Here is a 14,175-nt window from a genome sequence, read left to right on the forward strand (position 1 = left end):
TCTGGTGTAGTGAAATTAAAAGTCAGGGAGTTTTAGTTACTCACCCAAGTAGATCACAAAGGTGACAAATGTTAGATTCTTACTCTAAAACCTGTTCTCTCAACTACTTCATATATTGCTTCACAACATCAAAGCCTTAAACAAATAGCATAGGAGCTCAAAGTAAGGGTTTGAGTAGGGGAATTGAAGAAGACTTTATGCAGAGCTGGCATTGTTGAGGTAAGTCTTAAAGCACGAGGAAGGTTATGACAGCCAACGAATGGTAAGAGGAGTCTGAATACTCACCCACTTATCCACTCATTCAATATGTATTTTACGGACCATATAGTCTCTATCAGGCACCATGTTGGTGATGATCTCTGCCCTTGTGTTGCTTAAAGCCCACTGGGAGAGTAGACAATAGTTGAACAAACACACCAATCACTGAACTCATGAAAAATTCTGTGAGGACTATATAGGACACAAACTACATTGTGAAAAGAGAATAAGAGGGGATCTTACTTAATGAGAGTCAGGGAAAACTTTTCTGGGGGAAGAAACATAAAAATTGACCCCTACATTCAGGAAGGAATCAATCCTTCAAGAGTAGCAGAAACATGGTTCCAATCAGAGAAGTCTGCAGAGCTCTGAAGTGAAGAAAGAAACTCTGTGTGAAGGAGACTGGCATGTGATGGGGAGAGATGCCTGACAGGAGCTGGGAGACAGTTGGGAGCTTGACCTCTCAGGGCCTCTTAGGCCATGCTCAGGAATTTCAATTTCATTCAAAGGACAGTGGGAAGCCATTAAAATGCTTCACCAAAGGGGTAAAATTCTCCAATTTATGTTGCTATGTCTATCTGGCTACTCTGTGGACAACAGATATGGGAAGTCCAATTAAGAAGCTACAGCTGTAATCCAAGCAAGAGATACTGGTGGGTGGTCACAGTGGTGGCTGTGGAAATGGCAAGAAGGAGAGAGACATAACATGAAGATCGAATCAAGAGTTTGTGCTGACAGATTGGATATGGGAGGAGGAGACAAAGAGAAGGAAACACAATCAAGGAAGACTTCCAGCTTTCTGGCTTATACAATTGAGTGGGGGGGGGGGGTAGGGGTGCTATTTAATAAAGTGAGGAAGACTGCAATGGGGAGAAGGCAGATAGATACGTGTAGCAAATGCATGCTGAGGGGTGAGGAGAGTAAAGGGATCTGTTAACTTCTAATGAATAATTTATCTGGATATAAAATGACATGCTACCACTAAGCTATAGGCCAATGAATTTTATTGAATGAAAACAGGCCATAACAGTATTCATCAAGTAAGGGGGAAAAATGGCTGAGAGATTCACATCTGGCACCTACTTCCCATTCCACTTCCAAGTCAACCTCACCTAGCTCAGATGTCCATTCAGCATACTTCCCTTGAGTGTCCACTGAGGATGATGCTGGGATGAGTTGTGCAAATAAAACGTAAAAGAAATAATAACGATGCAATGAACTCAAATCCTGCATAGTAAATGAACATGTTCGACTGTCGAGAGGGAAAGCCACAAGAAGCAGAATATCTTCCAAAGGGAGAATAGAATAATGAAAGCAAGCTTTCTACAGGCAGTGACCTATGTACTGGCCTTGAAAATGAGTCTGAATTTACCACAAGGAGAAGACATGGAACAGCATTCCAGGCAAAGGAAAGATAAGGACAAAAGATGGAGACACAGCAGTGCCTGTAATATTTAGGGAACAGTACATGTGGTTCTAAGAGCTGAAGGAGGGAAGGTTTTAGGGTGAAAAAGATAATGTGTTTAGGGTTAGGTTGTAAGAAACTATTAAATGCCATACTGTTGGTACTACCTGTGACGAACAATGCACCAGCACACATGTACTTGCACACATGTATATCCCATCGCTCTCTCTGTTTCTGTCTCTCTCTCTCTCTCTTAGACACACACACGCACACACACATGCACACACACACACACACTCCTGTAATGCCGTTTCCCATTTTAATGTTGCAAATTCCTTCATGCCTATACCTGGAGACAAGAAAAGTAAGGGAAAGGAAGGTTATGTGGGTAAATTGTTCCTGAATGCAGCTAAAGATAGCTTTGAACAGGTGGATCTTGGTGACGGCAGCTTTTGCAATTCAGAGCATAATTTCTTTCCCATTTTCATCAAAACCACACAGCCAACAGGCTTTACCCCTTCCAATCATCCTAACAGCATTGCCAGATTCATCTTCTGGGGAAAATAAGTGTATATCACATCATCCCCCTGTTCAGAATCTTTCCCTAGGTTTCTAAGCCCACCAAAGAGCTCCTGCTGTTCTCAATAACTACAGAGCCCACCAGAGGGTAAATTGCTATAAGGGGGGAAATCCCTCTTAAAATTTTAAGAGGAAATAGAAATATACAAGGAAGGGAATGGAGTAAATATGGCCTCCTGGGTGTGACTCACATAGCATTCACAGATAAGAACATGTTTGATAGTTTCTGCAATAGTGATTTGGGATGTCGTCTTGGAAGAGAATTGTCTATCAATACTATCATTTATTATGTTTGTTGTTTGGGAAGATGGTATGTGGGAGGAAACCCAAGACAGGTGGTTGTACTATATTTACACCTTTCTGCTGTTGTTCCTTCATAATCAAAAGTGACACTACCAGTGATAACTGCTATCTTCTGGTGCAGGTGTGAGTGAAAAGACAGATTTGAGGCCAACAGTCCCCACGCACGTCATTTGCCCATAGAAATGAAACTTTGATCTGTGGCTCTTACAGCAACACTGTCCAACAGAACTCTCTGCAACGATGGAAATGTGCTGTATCTGTGCTGTCCCTTTGAGTAACCGGGAGCCCCGTGTAGCAATTGAATTGTGACAAGTGCAACTGAGGAACTAAATTTTTTATTTCATTTAATTTTTAATAAATTCGAGTTGGAATAGCACACTTCTCCGCCTATCAACATCCCCTTTTCTAATCCTGGGTCTCCTCTTCACATGGGTGCTTTTGTGGGTGGTTTTATTTGTTTCCTGAGACTGCTGTAACAAATGACCACAAACTGGGCAGCATAAAACAATAAAAATGTCTTCTCCTACTGTTACAGAGGCCAGAAGTCCGAAATCAAGTTGTCAGGATTGGTTCCTTCTGGAGGCTCTGAGAGAAAATCTGTTCCAGGCCTGTCTCCTAGCTTCTGGTGGCTGGCAGTAGTCCTGAATGTTCCTTGGCTTCTAGCTGCGTCCTTCCAATCTCTGTTTCTGCTTTACATCACCGCCTTCTCTATGTTTCTGTTTCAACTCCCCCACCCCCCGGCCTTCTCTTCTAAGGGAACCGGTGTTGGATTTAGAATGAATCCATCCTAAATCCACAATAATATCAGCTCAAGATCTTTAATTATATGTGCAAAGACTCTATTTATAAATGAGGTCATATTCATGGATACCAGGGGTTAGAGCTTAGGCATGACTTTTGGGGGGACACAATCCAGCCGACTACATTGATATTCCAGCACCTTCTCAGTGTGCTTTCATAAGGACACAAATTACCTTCCCAAACAGCAATTTGCATGCTTTCCTTCATGACATCCAAAGCTACTTCCATGCCTCTTTCTCACAACCCAATTCCTCTTCCTGTTACAGCTTTCATATCCTGAGCTATTTGACTCGTTTACATTCAGTCGGTTACTAATATTTTTAGGTGCTTTGCAATATTAAGGGTGATTCCTTCCTTGGAGCCAGACCTAACTGTTCTTTAAAGAGCCACAGAACAGAAGTTTCAGGACACTATGAGAGCATTCAAAGAATTTTTCTACTGTCCTTTTTGGATTTTTTACTTTAAAAAAAAATTAATACACAGCTTTGTTTCAGCCATCTGCATAAGAGATTTCTTCGTTTCGAAATCAGGTGTACGAGGACATACGGATACTTCCTGTCACTTTTTGAGGGGAGGAACATCTACAGAAACTGGGAAACTATCTGGCTTCAGGCACAAAAGTGCCCTGACCTCATTTCCACGTCCCTTGGGGTAGAAGTGATTGGTGTGGTAAAATCCAGCATAACCCCATCATCTCATTTGAGGTGGGTTTCACAGGCCAATTGGCTCTGTTCTTTGTAACAACTCTATATTTAGCAAGCTGGCACAATTTTTAGACAGAGATTTCTCACAAGAACTTGGCAAACATTCCATGTTTCTTTTGCTGCAATATGTAGAATTGATATTTCTGACAAAATTGCTCACGTAGCTTAGTGTAACCTGTTTAGTGGTTGTACTTTGTTAATTTTATTTTTTCTCCCTAAGAAAAAGGAAACACAGATTTGTGCTATGGTATTGGAGGCTGGGGAGAGGAATTTGACTACAGGTCTCCTGAAAACCAAGGCCTCTCACGTCTTCCTTTTTGGGGCCTCTCATGCCCACACCTTCCCATCCAGCCTCCTACCCATCGTTGAATTATAACCACATGGCCTACCGGTAATACTGAAGTTGAAATAACCCTGACTGACCTCCCTGCTCAGAGGTTGCACCTTTTCATTCATTCTCCACCAACCTACCAACTTCATCTTCTAAAACACAAAGGCATTTAAATATTAGCATCTGGATGGGAGGGAGGTCCTCTGTGCAAATATGTTATTTTTTTCTTCACTTTGCTTTATTCTTGAAATACTTAAGTAAATATTTTTAAATTAAATTGATAAACAGTATGTTGAGCTCAACTATTACTTTTAGAAACGAAATTCACTCCTCACACAAAATGATGTTTACATCGATTTTCTTAAAACCTGTTTATTCAAAATAATAGAAAGAACAACATAGTTCCCCTAAATTCCAAACTTTTTTGCTCAGTATCATTGTTGTGGTCTGTGAAATATTGGATTGTAGATTTTTTCTTATGTCTCATATCAGATTGAGATGACTAGCATGAAACCAAATGTAATATTTTAAACATTTAAATATGATTTAATAACTAGTAAATAAGAGCTAGGAAAGAATAAATATACCAACAAAAAGGGGTCCTCTAGTAAAAAATAATAAACTATGGTATAGTTTTGAAAAAAAGACCTGTAGTCTTACCTTCTGCTTCCATTGTGACTTCATTTCTTACACAAATCATATTATTCTGTGCTATTTTCAAAACTAGCTACCATTTGCTGAGTATCAATGGCTTTATATATATTATCATATTTACTCTTCAAAACCATTCTATGAGATGGATGTTATTTTCCCCATTTTACAGATGAGGAAACTGAGGCTCAAAAATGTAGAGTGGCTTTTCTTGCCCCCAAATCACACAATTGTTAAGTAGCAAGGCAGGGATGGGAATCCTTATTTGTTTCACCTCAAAATCCATATTCTTAGCCAAAGCACCGTGCCTGGCACAATCATAATGTTCAAAATAGACATTATTAGGTATAATCAGGTATAATCACTGTCCTATCCTGCCTCTCTGCTTTGGAAGGTCCTGTCTTGAGAATTTGATGAGCATTGAATGAACTGTACTCCCCTGAAAGCCAATGGCAGGAGTTCTGTTTACTATAGCTGCAAAACAAATTGCATGTATCCCTCACTTTCCCAAAGTTTGCGTTATGCTGTTTTTACTCTTGAAAAAGACCTACATTAGTTTGATGAAGGCTTTTTTTTTTTTTTTTTTTTGGTAAAAGTGAAAATCCTCTTCAGATTTCTATCGGTTAGCAAAAGCCAGGTACTAATTAATGTAGGTCTTTCATAATGGCGAAACACAAACTTTTGAAATGGCAGAGGGTATATACGCTTGGCTTTGTGCCATTTTGGCTTACCAAAGTTTTCAAAGGAATGCTCTGCTCAGGTAGCAGGGGAAACCTGTACTCCAAAACCTACCAGCTTGAAACAACCATTTTAATATGCTCAAAAAAATTCTGTCAGAAATTCAGACAGGACACAGAAGACACGGCTTTTCTCCACTCCAGGATATTTAGAACTCAACTGGAAAGACTCAAAAGCTGCAGGAATGACTCTATGGCTGGCGGATAGAATCCTCTGAAAGGGCATCTAGATTTCCAGGATGGCTTACTAACAAGGCTGACCAGTGACACTCTGTCAGCTGCGAATTTCACTGGGACTATTGGCTGGAACACCTACTCATGGCCTCTTCAGCATGACTGTCTCTGAGTAGTGGAACTTCTCACCTGGAGACTGGTGTCTCCTAGAATGAACATCTCAAGAGAATCTGGCAGAAGCTGCATGGTCTTCTCTAAGCTAGTCTCCTATGTCACAGCATGTTCCTTCCACTTCATTCTATTGGTTAATAGGTAGTCACTCAGGCCTGCTCAAATCAAAGAGAAAACATAGACACCCCTCTTGATTGAAAGGGTGTCAAAGAATTGGCTGGTATATTTTGAAATCACTGCATCAGTGTTATGCATAATGAAAGGACTATTTCAGTGAGAGGCTGAACACCTATTACGGGAACTCAAGTATTGGAAAGGACATCTATAGAGTCACTGATGTCACCATGATAATGACAGTATTTGGAGAAAAAGGAAGCCTGTGAAGCTGTTGCCAGAGACTTCAGAAAAGGAACATGAATGAGTTCCTGGCTTGGGGGATCAAGTGGGGGGAGTGTACATGGCAACAACACGCAGGGGTAGAGGATGTCTTAGCCAGATGGTAGTTATTATCAGGCATAATCAGGTATAATCACAATCTGTTTCGTCTTGCCTCCTCAAAAGAGAAGAGTTGTTTTTTTTTTTTTTCTAGTAACAGCAGAGAATTAATGGTCTACCAAGGCAATGGGCATCTAAGGTAATAGCATCCATACCTCTGACCTCTGTCATATTTGGAGAATGGAGAATGATAGTTCTCTTAAAGGGTTGCAACAGACTCAGTGCCCTCTGAGGAGAGCCAGGGCTCTGGTTAAGCAGAGAGACAATGGAATCCAGGTTCCAGAGGTTCTAATGAAGTGAGTGAGGAGGAAAGACAGCAGCAGAAGAGTTACTGAAGATAAAGTTTTGCAGTGTTTATGGTTGTGAGTAAAAGCAAAACATACATAGAATTAAACCAAATTGACATTTATTGTTAACTAACAAGAAGTTTAGACAGAGGTTGATCCTGAGTTCCTTTGATTCTACCATGTGTAGCAATGTCTCCCTCATGGTGCAGATTTGTCTATCCCAACTCCATATCCTTAGACATCAACATCTACACTTGAAACAAAGTGGAAATAAGAAAAAGAACCTTTTTAATGAAGAAGAGAAGCTTTTTCAGAAACCTTCATCTGATTTCCCTTAAATCCCACTGTCACACTTTCATCCCTATGTCAATCATTGGCATAGAGGAAGGATAGTCATGACTGAAACCAATCCTGATTCATCTCTTAGACTGGGCACACTACTACTCAAACAACTAGACCATGCCGGCAAAGAGAAGACAATGGCTGCTGGAAAGGCAAGCTATAAGATTTATCATGTTGGGGGAGAATGTGGGATAATGCTTTGAGTAATGTGGACACCGGGCTGTCAAGACAGCAGAGACTTGGGAAGGCTTCAGTTTACCCAACTGTAAAAAGAAGACTATGAATTCACTAATCTCCAAGGCCCTTTCCAAAGCTGTAAGCCCAATATTTTATCCACATCATTTATCACACTCATACCTTTTCTTTTAATAAGTCTATTTTCCCATATTTTATCTTCCCAACTAGATTACTGGCACATTGATAGCTGGGATCTTGTTTGCTTTGTCTTTATATTCCACATGGTCTGTAAATATTGGAGAATGGAAGCAATGCCAAACACTCTTCAAAGCAGTGTGGCTTTCTTTGTGAGATCAATCTGGTTTCTCTCAGTAGCTCCCCAATGAGAGAGACAAAAAGAAAAGGAGATCATCGTTTCCCTATTTATTGAGCACCCACCATGCGCTTCCTGCCATTGTGGAATCCAAGAAAAATGTTAGAGTCATTGGCATAAATAACTCTTGAAGAGAACAGGCAAGCACATGGAACCCCATGTTGCATCTTGACACCGGAGCAGCTGTGCTTCCTTCACTGTATTCCAGAGAGATACAGCCAAGACAATGGCCTGGATACATTGGAACAGAGAGTTTTCTCTCAGTGGATTGAGTTGTAAAGAGCTAATGGATAACGAGAGAGGGTGATTGACAGGGAGAGCAACAGTGGAAGAGAATGGGTGACAGGGGAAGCTGGAATGCTTTTTTTAGCTATAAAACAAATCACAAATTTAATTATAATTTGTACTTAGCTAAACTGTCATTATTTGAGGGATTTTTCAGTTATGGATTCATGATTTTAAAAACTTATTGGAGTTTTCTTTTTCCACTTGGCTGGTTTCCTATGAGATTCAAATAGACAGAAATGATCAGATAGAGTAGATGCTTGTTACATGAGAGAATACATGCACTTTTAAATTTGACTCAGTAATATTACAGTTTCTAAATAGTATGAACACATCTGGACAGAGAGATTATAGAACCCCATAGTCTCAAAGTCAGAAAGGGCCTTAAAGATCATTAACCCCAACCACCCTCCCAATGTTTGGATTCCCTCTACAAGCAACCTTGCCATATAACATCATCCAATGGAACTTGTGCATCTCCAGTGATGCAAAGCTCCCATCTCTCAAGGCAACCCATTCTATCTGTGGGGCCCCATAACACTAAAGAAGTCTTCTTCATATTAAATATATGACTCTATAAAGCTTTCACCAAGTTGACCCACTAAACTCCTGAGCAAGTTTAATCTCGCTTCTTCATGCTAGCCCTTCAGTTTGGGAAAAAATGTGATCCTTCTGAATCCTTCTACCAGCATGGTCACTTGATGCAAATGGTTCCTTTCTGTGTTCCTCTTAACATATAGTGCCTACAAATGCTCAACATTCTTCTGTGAGAAAATAAGACCAGATTTTTTCTCTTGCGTCTGAAATACTTCATACTTGTAGTTGCTATATTGACAAGATACAATTTGTAGCATTATCAAAATGCAACATTATTTTGTGTCCTACCTTCCCTTTAAAATGTAATCAGGGATGGTAAAGAATGAGTGAGATGTCCTCACTCTTTTTTTTTTTTTTTTAACGTTTATTTATTTTTTTGAGACAGAGAGAGACAGAGCATGAACAGGGGAGGAGCAAAGAGAGAGAGGGAGACACAGAATCCGAAACAGGCTCTGTCAGCACAGAGCTGGACGCAGGGCTCAAACTCACGGACCGTGAGATCATGACCTGAGCCAAAGTCGGACGTTCAACCGACCAAGCCACCCAGGCACCCCGAGATGTCCTCACTCTTAAGTAACAGACATTTCTTTTTATTTATTTCTCTTTTGAGAGAGAGAGAGAGAGAGAGTGAGAGAACATGAGAGCAGAGGAGAGGGACAGAGGGAGAGAGAGAATCTTAAGCAGGTGAGGAGCTTGACATGGGGCTTGATCCTACAACCCCGGGATCATGACCTGAGCCAAAGTCAAGAGTCAGCCACTCAACCAACTGAGTCACCCAAGCACCCCATAAGTAACAGACATTTCTAAGAACACTCTAAGTTATAAATGTAGACTCAATTCAGTAAATAAAATATCCACTTAATTAAAATCATCAGTTTGATGATTATATCTTTTCTACTTCCTTAGCTTGGGTCAGCTTCAGGCTAGAAGCCTGCATGCAACAGGAAAAGGATAAGGATTTCATAGGCTTGTGGATGGTGGTGGGTGGTGGGTGGCTTCTTATCTGCGCACCTGCTAGCTAATTCCTGCCCTTTACAAAGCTACAGTAAGATGAAGGAAAGGTCTTGAATCACAAACCTGGCTTGCTGTCTCTGGGTCTGGCAGGTGTTTAAAGCTTTCTCTTGTTTCTATGTGGGTGTTTTGTGTACTTCAGGCAATAATTCCATCCCATTCAGCTTGTTGTCTCAATGATCATTGTTTGAACCATTTCCTAGAACCCAGCGTTCTCTTCCATGTTCTTGATGCTGAAGTCCTTCCTCTCTTCCAGGTAGACAGATTAAACAGGATTCAAGATAGCCTCACATCAATTCTCTCTTCTGTATGGCCCACCTGTGGTCCATTCCTCATCTCAGCAAACTTTGGACGTATCAGCAAGCCTTAGGCAGCCACTTATACCCTCAGGTATGAGTCAGACACCAACATTCTCACCACCACCCCCCCCCCCCCACAACTAACAGTTCTAATGAGTTTACATTGAAGCTCTCTGAATGGCTTCAGGAAAGCTTCCCTCAGCAGGCTAGAGGTAAAGGTTATAGCTTTTGCCAAAAACTTTCCTGCCCACATTTATCCCTCTCCACAATCTGACCCAGTTTGCAGCTATTTCCTTTGTAATTCTGCATACATCAACTTGTCTAGCCCTCACTTTGGTCTTAAATTTGTATTGTTTTGGAATCCAAGATGAAACTGAGGCAATAAGAGTTTAACCTGATATTTCAAATGCACAGATATGCAGCATGAGATCTTCTTAGCCATCTTATTCTTTCAAGCCACATTGAATATATTCTTCACTGTCATCCCTGTGGCAGACTGCCAGTGTTTCCTAAAATCTCTTCTTCTTTCTTTCTTGGTAAAAAATTTTTGGCTTTTCCCCTTAAGCTGGAGGATGTATTTTCCAGCCTGTCTTGCAGCTAGGTGGGCATGGCCCTAAGACTAAGTTGCTATCAATAGAGTGTGAGTGGAAGTAAAGAGTGTCCCATCATTCCATGCATTTTAAGAGGAAACTGCAAAGTTCAATTCTGGTTTAGAGGGAGCAAACATACTCCATACTATCTCTCTGCTTACTAAGACTAAAAAGGAAGAATACGTAAAGCAACTGTTAGAGGACTCTGAAAAGTAAGAAAAAGAGGACTAGGTAGGAAGTTCAGGGCTCCAAAGCAACCCAGCAATGCTGTTTTTTCTTTGTTTGTTTGTACCTCTGATATGTGATGGAATGGGCTCTGGAGAAGCCCAAAACTGGAACCATAAACAGGAAACACCAAGAGAAGCCCATGATCTCAGCACTCAGAGAACCAAGAGGGGTGTTCACAAAAAATCTCTCTATATATGTTAAAACTTACAGGACAATACACCCCCCAAAAAGATTTTTACTACATGTAAATTAAAAAAATAACTTTAAGAAAGGAAATCACTTTCCCAGGACATTTTTCCCATAGGTTAGGACATTGACATAAAACAGAGGCATTTTGCCTATACAGGTAAGACAAGAATCCTCCAGGATGGCAGAGCCATGGCCTGTGAAGCAAGCTGCCCAGCAGCCTGGATGACCCTCATGGGTCCTAATTTTGGAGCAACTTCACTTCCACCCTAGCTAATCAAACCTCTCATGCCTTCCACATGGGCTGCTACTAAGTTACGTCTGCTCCATATATCATGGGTGCAGGCAACTTGTTGAAGCTTGGCAGGACCCTGCACACTCAGGGGCAACTTGTCCTCCAAGCCAGTCTAGATAGAATTGGATACAGATTCTGTCATACAGTATATTCACCATTACTTCCAAGTGAGTCAAATCTAAACATTTAAAACTGCTAAAAGCACTGATGAATAAATATGTTGATTAGGACTAGGGAGAGAACCACAGGGCACCGTTGATCTCTGCTTCAAGGAGAGAAGGAGAGTGTGGAGAATGCTTAGCAAAATACGGGGAACTGATTAAAACTTTTTGAATAGAATTTCTATCCTGGCTGATAGCAATCACTTTAATTGTCAAACAAATTATTAATCTATCTAATTATGTCAGGTCTTTCTCATTTTCCCCCATTTTATACACACACACACACACACACACACACACACACACACACTGAGAGATTTTTCATTAGTGACTTGTTAAAGTGCAAATACACTCTGCCTCTCACATGCCTTCTCTGGCATTCTAGTTTTCAACAAGGCAAATAAGAAATTAATTTAGCCAACATGACTTCTTGTTCTTGGTATCCTCCTATTTGGTCTTGGTGGCAAACTTCCTGTAGTGGGTAGGCACATAATGTAATGATCAATTCCAAAATCTTGTTCAAGAGCAAGTGTACCAGTCTTAGGTCTACTGAGTCTACTGTTTTGAAAATAAGATTTTTTTTAACGTCCAAAGTTTTCTGGCACATTTTTTTCTTCTTTATTTCTCAACAGTAATCAATCTCAGTTCAGTGACCTGACTTGCAAGTTCTCCACAGTCATGAGAAATAATTAATCTGGGTTCATGTGAAAAAAATGTTATTTGCAGTACTTGAGTTATCTGTATTTCAAATTCTTTGCCCAAGTGAGGTTTCAGTTCCTTCATATCAGAGTTCATTTATTCATTACCTCATTCATCCATTCAACACATATCTACTGAGAACGTCCTCTGTGTCTGGCATTAATGGAAGTGTTGAAGATTCAGCAGAGAACCAAACAGACAAAACTCCCTCAAGGATTTTACATTTAATCAAATAAAAGTATAAAATTACAGAGTGTCAGATAATGACCAGTTGTATGGAAATAAATATTTTAGGGAAGAGGAGGCTGTCATGAGCGTGAGATTAATTTTTTTTAAAAGAAGTTGCCAGAAAAGATTCATTTGAGCAAAGGATCGTTAGAGGTGATGGAGTAAGTCATGCAGATATTTGGGGTAGAGAGTTCCAAGTAAAGGAAGCAACAAGTACTAAATCTCCAAGACAGGAACATGCCCAACATATTTGAGAAACAGCAAGAAGGACAGTGTTGCTGGAGTAGAATGAATGAATGGGACAGAAGTAGGAAACAAGACAGAAAGGTGATGGGCAAAAGACCACACAGGAGAGAAGAATCAGTTGCCAAGAAATTCGACATGTACTTTACCCTCACTAAGAGTTTCTGAGCGAATTTAAGATATTATTGCCATATAGTATTACTCTGCCTCCCTTTCTGAGGAGCCTATTTTTTTTAATTTATTGAATTATCAAATATTTATTAAGTACCTATTATGTGCCGGGTGCCATTGTAGGCACTGTATGAAGATCCCAGGAACCTTACAGTCTATTGGGGAGTTAGCTTTTACTCTGAGCAGGAAGGCAAATATGGGCTCTGAGTAGAGCAGTGACTTTAGATGACTTAGGTTTTAAAAGGATCTTTCAGACTGCCATGCTAAAAATAGATTCCAATAGGACAGGAAGGAAACAGAAAAAACAATTAGGAGGATACTGAAATAATTCAGAGAAAAGATGATGCTTCAACCAGGATAGTAATGGAGAGACACTGTCAGAATCTAGGTTCCTTTTAACATTTATTTATTTTGGGGACAGAGAGAGACAGAGCATGAACGGGGGAGGGGCAGAGAGAGAGGGAGACACAGAATCGGAAACAGGCTCCAGGCTCTGAGCCATCAGCCCAGAGCCCGACGCGGGGCTCGAACTCACGGACCGCGAGATCGTGACCTGGCTGAAGTCGGACGCTTAACCGACTGCGCCACCCAGGCGCCCCAAGGTTCCTTTTAAAAGTAGAGTCTACAGTATGGATGTGGGTATTAAAGGAAGGAGTTGATCAGTATAGATCCAAGGTTCTAAGTTTTTGTCTCCCCCTCTGGAGAATCATAAAGAGTCACCATTTTTTCTGAACTGGAGACAACAGTGGAGGAGGAGATTTGAGGGGGAGAAAAATCAGGGGTTTTGTTTCAGGCATTTTAATTTTGTGAGGTTTATTATATATGTAAGTGGAGATGATGAATAGGCAAGACTTGAGAAGTGTCCAGGCTGGAGATAGATATCTGGGAGTCAAAGGGCACCTGGGAGGCTCAGTCAGTTAAGCGTCTGACCTCAGCTCAGGTCATGATCTTGCAGTCCATGAGTTCAAGCTCCACGTTGGGCTCTGTGCTGACAGCTCAGAGCCTGGAGCCTGCTTCAGATTCTGTGTCTCCCTCTGTCTCTATCAAAAATAAATAAACCTTAAAAAAATTTTTAATGAAAAAAAAGAAATCTGGGAGTCATAAGCATATAGATGGAAGTTGAAAGTGTGAAGCTCTATGAAATCACCAAGCAAGTGAGTAAAGATAGAAAAGGAAGGTGCCTAAGCTTGGAGTCCTGGGACATTTGAATACTTACAGTTGTGGGAGATGAGGAGACACCAGGAAAGAGGACCGAGAGGAAGCCGTCAGAGAGGAGAAAAAGTAGCTAAGAGAATTAGGTGATTAGCATGGAAGTCAAGTGAAAAATCAAGGAGGACAGAGTGAGGACATGAATCGTCAGGCAAGGACTAAAGACTAGCTACGTGGAAGTCACC

This window comes from Leopardus geoffroyi, chromosome B4 (genome assembly GCF_018350155.1).
Source record: "Leopardus geoffroyi isolate Oge1 chromosome B4, O.geoffroyi_Oge1_pat1.0, whole genome shotgun sequence".
Taxonomy (NCBI): domain Eukaryota; kingdom Metazoa; phylum Chordata; class Mammalia; order Carnivora; family Felidae; genus Leopardus; species Leopardus geoffroyi.